Raw genomic sequence first — 7216 nt, 5'->3', positions numbered from 1 at the left:
TTCATGCTGTATGCCTGTTTACACTTTATAAATAACTCGGAAATAATAGACGCTGTCAAGGAACAATTTGTTGGAAACTTTCAATACTATACTAAGCTTTATACCGCATTCAAACAATTTCTATCCTCCTTTAATATTTAACACTGAGAGGGGGGTGCACCGTTCCTGGAGATACTGCAATACCAGGTCGATGCGTGGAGTGGACGGAGCAAGCCCCTATTCCATCTCCCAGTTCCAAAAATCAATTTAATATATGGTCCCCGGGTAAGGGACGTATCAGATATTAAACAGATAAGAACAGATACTACACTTGATCTTAGCCAAAAGGCCGAGAAGCGATACCGTGAATGAGTCGGCTGTAAAGGAGTGATTCGCCGCGCGGTTCCTCTCACTGAGAGGTCTGGCAGTGAATGATGTGTTTAAGGGACACTCAGTAAAACCGACAACAAGCTCAATAAGCATGTTGCCAGTTAAATACCACGCAAAACGCACAAAATAAGTAAAGTTATAAACGGGGGATTCATAAAGATGCGCGTGGGAGTCGTCCTGGTCACGTGGCATGCTCTGGTCCAACGACAATGTAAATCACCAGAAACATGGATCTAACTTGCAGCCAAACAACGTTGCAGCATAAAAAGACCGAGAAGAAATGTCGGAAACGTTTGCAAATGTTAAACATGCAAATGAGACATCCGAACTGAGTTCTCTGTGGGAGAATAGAATGTGTTTGTACGGTCTGGCGAAAAACTAGGCCACACAACAACTTAAGAGCTTTGGTAGCCTCTAGTGTAGAATGGAGCTGACTGCATGATTCAACCCTATACTGAATATTTGAGCCAGAACGGACTCGTATCTCGTAAAACACAATGCATTCCTTCGCTGATTTTTTTCAGCAAATTGTCAACCTTCAGATTATTTCAAACATGTTTCATTAGCAAAATAAAGTGAACCGTCTGATTCTTCTCTTCTTCACTGACTTATAGTTTACGTGGCTGTTCTATTCACAACTGAGAGCCGTGGTGACTGGGATTTCATATTTATTGTTTATTGCAGCATGATTCACTGAATCTGAATTCAATTAAGCAAAATCTAAATGAACTTAAACTAAATATGTGTGAGGGTAAAATCCGTGTTTTCCCTAGGTTTGGGAAAGACTTAGGTGCATGTATTTGGTGGGGGGTTAAAGGGTCCTCCCTCAAGAAAATGTTTCTCTTTTTTTTTTATCTTTACTGAGGCCAACAGGTTACAAAACAATATACGATTTTTTAAATACATGTTTTCTCTTTTATTACACGATTTACAGGATCCTGGTACAAAAGATAAGAGAGAAATTAAAAAATGACAACAGAAACAAGGATTTTATATCTATGTCCATAGTTATCCTCATAAAGATATCAGTTTTCTTCCCAGGCCCAATGTGTTTTGTTGTTGTTTTTTTACTTTTTTTTTATTATTATTATTATATGTTTTTCAATAAAGAAAATGCAATTTCACATCATTCTGGCCCATTATTGTTACCGTACATGTGTCCAAAACGTTAGTAAAACTAGAGCAGAAAATGTATAGGTAACACTTAAACAAACCTAAAGACAAAGCCTAAATAAGAAGCCAACTGGGGACTTGGAACAAAAACCACTCCCTAGCAGATATGTAACTGATTATATTCATTGGTATTTTCATTTCACATGTTATCAGGGGAGAGCGCGAACGCAGTCCCCCACTACCAGAAATTATGCAGTCGAGATTCCCACATTTGGGGAATTCGCTGAGGTCAGCTCGGCCGGAGTGCAATGGCTAAGCCTCGCCCAGGGTGAACCACCTTCTTGATCATGGTGTCTCCCCTGCCAGGTAAGTATGAGTTGTACAGAGGCAGGCGAGTGTTTCACACACAGACCATGCTGACTGATGGAGCTGACCATCCAAAAACAACCACATCAGACTCTCCAAAGGGTCTGATAATCTACAGGAGTTTAATATAGAAAAAACACTTCTGTTCTAAGGCTGACAAAGATTACTTACAGGTTACTTGCTATGTAATGGTTATATTTCCCATCATGCAATGTTGTATTTCCATATCAAAAGCCAACCTAAGCTCACCAGTTATTTCTATTTTACCTCCCACAAATGAGTAACACTCCAAGAGCATGTTCAATGGAGACAAAGCTAAATAAATCTGCAATCACAAGTGTGTGAATCCACATTTGACATTTGTGGCAAAGAATAAAAACACACAAATCACACTTTTGTTTCTCACATTACAACTACTTCCGGTGTCTTTGTTTACTTTTGGTAGGCTACGGACATTCCTGCTACTGACACCTATTGGTCTGGAGTGAGAACAACCCTGGTTGTTTTGCAAATACAAACGCAAATCAATCTGGTTAAACAGCAACACCAACTGCAGCCTCTGAAATGATCATGCAGTTGAATAAACACCTCAAATTCCACAAAAAATTAACATGATAATCTTCCGGAAGGAAGGATTTATTGTAGGACTGTTGTACTAGACTGCATTAGTTTAAGCAGTCTAGTTTTAGGCAACGGATTGAATATCTATAAGCACTGTAAGCTTCCCTGTGTTTGGATAACAGCAAAGGAAAACAATTGAGATAACTGAAATAAATAAATAAATAAATAAATAAATAAATAATAAAATAAATAAATAAAATAAATACCACACACACACACACACACACACACACACACACACACACACACACACACACACACACACACACACGGTGCTCTCAGGCTGTGAAACCCCAGTAAACTAAACTTTTGGGGAATGAGCACAACTAAGGCAATTACGCCTAACAACAGATTCAATCCAAACTATCAGTGTGAGGATTTAAGGATAAATTGATGTTTTGTAGTGTTTCTTACACATGGAAAGGACAGTGAACTCAGCACATTTCAAAATGTAAATGTACTGTTCTTATATAGCGCTTTTCTAGTCTTAACGACTACTCAAAGCACTTTTACATAGTTCAAGAACCATTCATGCATTTCTTACACTAGCTGAGGCTGCCGTACAAGGTGGCACCTGCTCATCAGAGAAACACTCACACCCACACCATCAGCCATATGCATTCTCAAATTAAGGACTATAGACACTGCAGTTGCTAATCTGCATGGACTTATGCCAGTAAAAAAATGTAAAATGCATGTTATCACTAGTAATGTTACGTGGTGTGCTGAAGCTTTGGAGCATGTATAAATAATCCAGGAAGTTTTGGGAAAAGGGCATTACGTTATGACTAATAACGTCATAGGATTTTGTCAAATAAGTAGTAACAAGCAGTGTTGGGCAAGTTACTTCCAAAATGTAATACAATATAGATTACTTGTTACTGTCATTTCAGAGTAATGTTACAGTCTCTGAAGTGTAATGCGTTTTTTTGCACTTTTGCATTCCTTTTGAGTTACTTTCACCAAAATAACAGCAGAAGTTTGACTTAGCAGCTAGCTTGTGAATTTCACCACCGGATCAATAAAGTCTCCTCTTTATCTACTTTAATACATCATAGATCATTCATAATATTTTGTAAAATATATATGAATATGCAAAGTAACAAAAGCTATAAAAAGATAAATAAAACATACAATAGGCAAGTAGGAGAAAAACAAAATACTCATTAATTAAAACTACCTTACAGTTGTATTGAAGTGCGGCATTGTACGGCAAAATGTTTGTTTAAAGCACTTGAATAAGAAATTCATGTTGTTTAGTTTAAAACTAAAGGTAGTCTATAGGAAATTGTCAATTATAGTGTGATTAAAACTCACTGTTTACATTATTTATAGTAATGGATTTACAGCTGATATCTGAAAAGGTACACAACCGTATTTAACAGTAATTTAGTTTTACTGCAAATCCTCACAGGAAGTGCTTTTATTTTGAAGCAGCCAACAGGGACGTTTTCCGTTGTGTACTCTTGCTAGCTTACTGAGGTGAACGTGAGACGCTAGACGCAAAACGTGTCCATCTGCTCACTTTCTTGTTTGTAAAACTGCCACATATTGAACAGTAAATGTTAACAGCAAAAGACCAGCGTTTAACAGGCAGAGTTACCATAGATACTCTCCACGGCTGATAAAATGCCATGGTATTTACTTGTAGCAAGCCGTAACGTTAATTGCCAACATGGCTCTATCTGTCAGTAGCTGGGACACACTGCCGTCCGCACACACTGGTAGCAAGCATAGACAGTTAAAGAAAGAAAGTAAGTAGCATAAAGTTGCAGTAGGCTACGGAGGCTGCACTACCAGGAACGCAATCCTAGGACCGCATGTCTCGTCCTCTAGCTTTTCGCGACTGCGCAAACTACTTAAATGGCTGACCGCCTGACCTAACGTTAACTTTGATAGTCTTAAAGGCACTAACGTTACAACCATCTTTTAACAGATATACTGTAACAGTTATATACTGCTAAATGATAGCGGCTATTTGTTTATTTATCTATTTGTGTATTAAATTATTTGTTGATTTAATGACTATAATAATTGATCAAAGCCAACACATTAAACTTGAAAAGATAATAAAAGCTCGTTGTTGCGACCCGTGTCTGCCGGCTAACGTTGCAATAACGTTAAATACAGCATATTAGCTGAATTGTGAGTTTGTGTCACCGAGTTTTTAGAAGGACACTGCTTAGAAGTGAAAAGAAGAGCAAAACTGAAAAATCTGAAAGGGCTAAAAATAAATCAGAAAAATGGAATTTGACAGATTTCATAGGGCCCATATTTGAAACTTTGACTTGTTTGCTCTTTTTTTCTTCTTCTCTTTTTTGGGGGTTGGGAGGTAGTTGTGGAATCCGTTTAATCTATTCTTATTGTTTGTTATCATTTATAAATAAATTTAAATTAATAAAATCAATCCTTATTTTATCTGTTAATGAACTAATTATGCTAATTACCCAAATTCTCCAACATGCAATTCTTAGCAACCAAGTTGAATTTTGCATGACAACAAAGAAGTGTCTGGTTGTAAAACCCCTTTTAAAACTACAAGTACTTTGACAAAAATTAGTTTTTCAGTTAAAAAAAAAACACTTTAAAACTATAAGTACTTGAACAAAAGTAAAATTTGGGTGAATTAAACCTTTAAAATTCTAAGTAATTGGACAGAAAGTAGAATTTGGGTGGAATCAACCTTTAAAACGTAAAACTAGGTTCATTGAAATGCGGTCCTGAAAATGAACATACTATTGCCGAAAGCCGTAACACAGTTGAGAAATTATTGTTCCTGATTACACAAATAAACTCCCCTTTACATCATTCTCCTAATTACGCAATTATTACTAAAGGATTTATTACAAACATTTGCCTTACTCAAAAGCAAAATACAGTTATGCTATATCATAAGCCTACTTATCAGAAAATATAATTTATATTGACAGGCTGTAAAAGGATCACATCTTTTTTCCATTATTCCCAAACTACAAATTACTATCAGAGATGGTTGAGATCATTTGCAATATAATGTTTCATATTATATGCCTGTTTACACTCTTCAAATGACGCGACAGCTTCTCCTCGAATAATAAACGCTAATTGGGAATAAACTGTTAACTACTTATGATACTGATATAGTTTTCAACTACTTAAGTTTTCTACATCCATATCTTAATATTGAACATTTAGAGGGGGTGCACCGTTCCTGGAGATACTGCAATACCAGGTCGATGCGTGGAGTGGACGGAGCAAGCCCCTATTCCATCTCCCAGTTCCAAAAATCAATTTAATATATGGTCCCCGGGTAGGGGACGTATCAGATATTAAACTGATAAGAACAGATACTACACTTGATCTTAGCCAAAAGGCCGAGAAGCGATACCGTGAATGGGTCGGCTGTAAAGGAGTGATTCGCCGCAAGGTTACTCTCACTCACGGTTCGACATGATGTCAATATTTTCAAAACCTTAATAACAAATTGCAAACAATGACTAATCGGCAGCACATAAAACAAAATACATATTGCATCGCAGACTTCTGTTACGAAACGTTATTGTAGTGAATGCGGGTTAAAGCGATTTCTGGTCACGTGACGTGCTCCTCCCCAATAAGCTATCACTACGAAAGAATACCATAAAATCATCTTTATAGCTTTAATGGAGTCAGACTTGTTTGTGTATTCAGTTAAACATACAATTGGTATTTATTATAATTATGTCTAATTCCAGGATCGTATGTGTGAATCGCAGAGAATATAATACAGAAGTTTACCTTCCAGAGCTTACGTTATCCCTTTCACAAAGATATATTAAGCTTTGTCTCCCTCTGGTGACGGAAACCGCTCAGTCTAAAACTTCTGCAGCTCATAAGTAGTTACGCCACTTGTACTCAAGTAGATGTGTAAAAGCCACCAAAATATCACAATTTTAGAAAGGTTACAATAAAACCATCGATATGTGGACAACAGACATAGCTAGATAGTGTATCAAGCTAGCAACAGAACCGTTTCAACTTCCGGTTTTTCTGTCGAAATAAAAGTTGTACCGTCAGCAATCGAAGTCTCAATTTGGCAGCTGATGGTATTCATTAATAAATTAAACGTGGACTTAAAACTAGTTTACATTACGAGATATGTGACGCTAAACTACGCAAATTACAACCGATTAATTTGGACTTTAAACGCGAACTTCAACATGAATGCCATATGAATGTGAAAACTGCACAATTAAAAAGCACTAACTGACGTTATTTCAGGACAACCTTGTTAACGCTAATGCAAAGAAAGTTTTCTAATGTTAATATTTAGCGTTAGTTAGTCGCAATAGCATAAGATAAAGGGTAATGTTAGAAGTAATTACGTAACTATACCGTAATTACCTGGTCCAAGTTCACTTAGACAGTTCTGCCACTTTGCAAGGCGCTTCCTTCGGGGTTAGCTAAGATAGAAGAATTTATTTAGTTAGTTTGGATAAACCCTTAACTTTAGCTTAACACGTGTAAATATTTACTCCTAATACACAACTCACACCTTCTGTTAACGTTGTCCCTTGCAACTTTAGCTAACGTTAGCATATTAGCCAGCCAAGTGAAGCTAACAGTTAGCATCATAATGTTAACATATGTACTCGAGTAGCAAACGCTATTATCCTGAACAGTACATTTAACGCCAGAGACCGTGAGAATGATGTTAAAGGACGTTATCTGCAAGTAGTTGATTTTTAAAGCATTAATATACCTGAAATTGCCCTCTAAACGGCGAGAA

The 7216-nt window shown here is 36.8% G+C and overlaps 1 protein-coding gene and 3 non-coding genes across 8 annotated transcripts in view; 1 reads left to right on the top strand and 3 right to left on the bottom strand.

The window, feature by feature from the left end:
* Positions 1–963, top strand: part of gtf2h5 (general transcription factor IIH, polypeptide 5) — a 2724-nt gene extending 1761 nt beyond the window's left edge. For all 5 annotated transcript variants that reach the window (XR_004336052.1, XR_004336056.1, XR_004336055.1 and 2 more), the window contains exon 4: positions 575–963. The gene's annotated coding sequence lies outside the window, so the exon portion shown is untranslated. The remainder of the gene's footprint in view (positions 1–574) is intronic.
* On the bottom strand, positions 150–340 carry LOC116706882 (U2 spliceosomal RNA). The gene has a single exon (XR_004336357.1). It is a non-coding gene; the product is annotated as a U2 spliceosomal RNA (small nuclear RNA).
* Positions 964–1692: 729 nt separating the features above from the next.
* Positions 1693–1856, bottom strand: LOC116706865 (U1 spliceosomal RNA). The gene has a single exon (XR_004336341.1). It is a non-coding gene; the product is annotated as a U1 spliceosomal RNA (small nuclear RNA).
* Positions 1857–5643: 3787 nt separating this feature from the next.
* Positions 5644–5834, bottom strand: LOC116706881 (U2 spliceosomal RNA). The gene has a single exon (XR_004336356.1). It is a non-coding gene; the product is annotated as a U2 spliceosomal RNA (small nuclear RNA).
* Positions 5835–7216: the final 1382 nt, after the last annotated feature.

The sequence above is a fragment of the Etheostoma spectabile genome, chromosome 18, assembly GCF_008692095.1.
Source record: "Etheostoma spectabile isolate EspeVRDwgs_2016 chromosome 18, UIUC_Espe_1.0, whole genome shotgun sequence".
In the NCBI taxonomy this organism is placed as follows: domain Eukaryota; kingdom Metazoa; phylum Chordata; class Actinopteri; order Perciformes; family Percidae; genus Etheostoma; species Etheostoma spectabile.
This window is presented reverse-complemented; position numbering and strand designations above follow the sequence as displayed.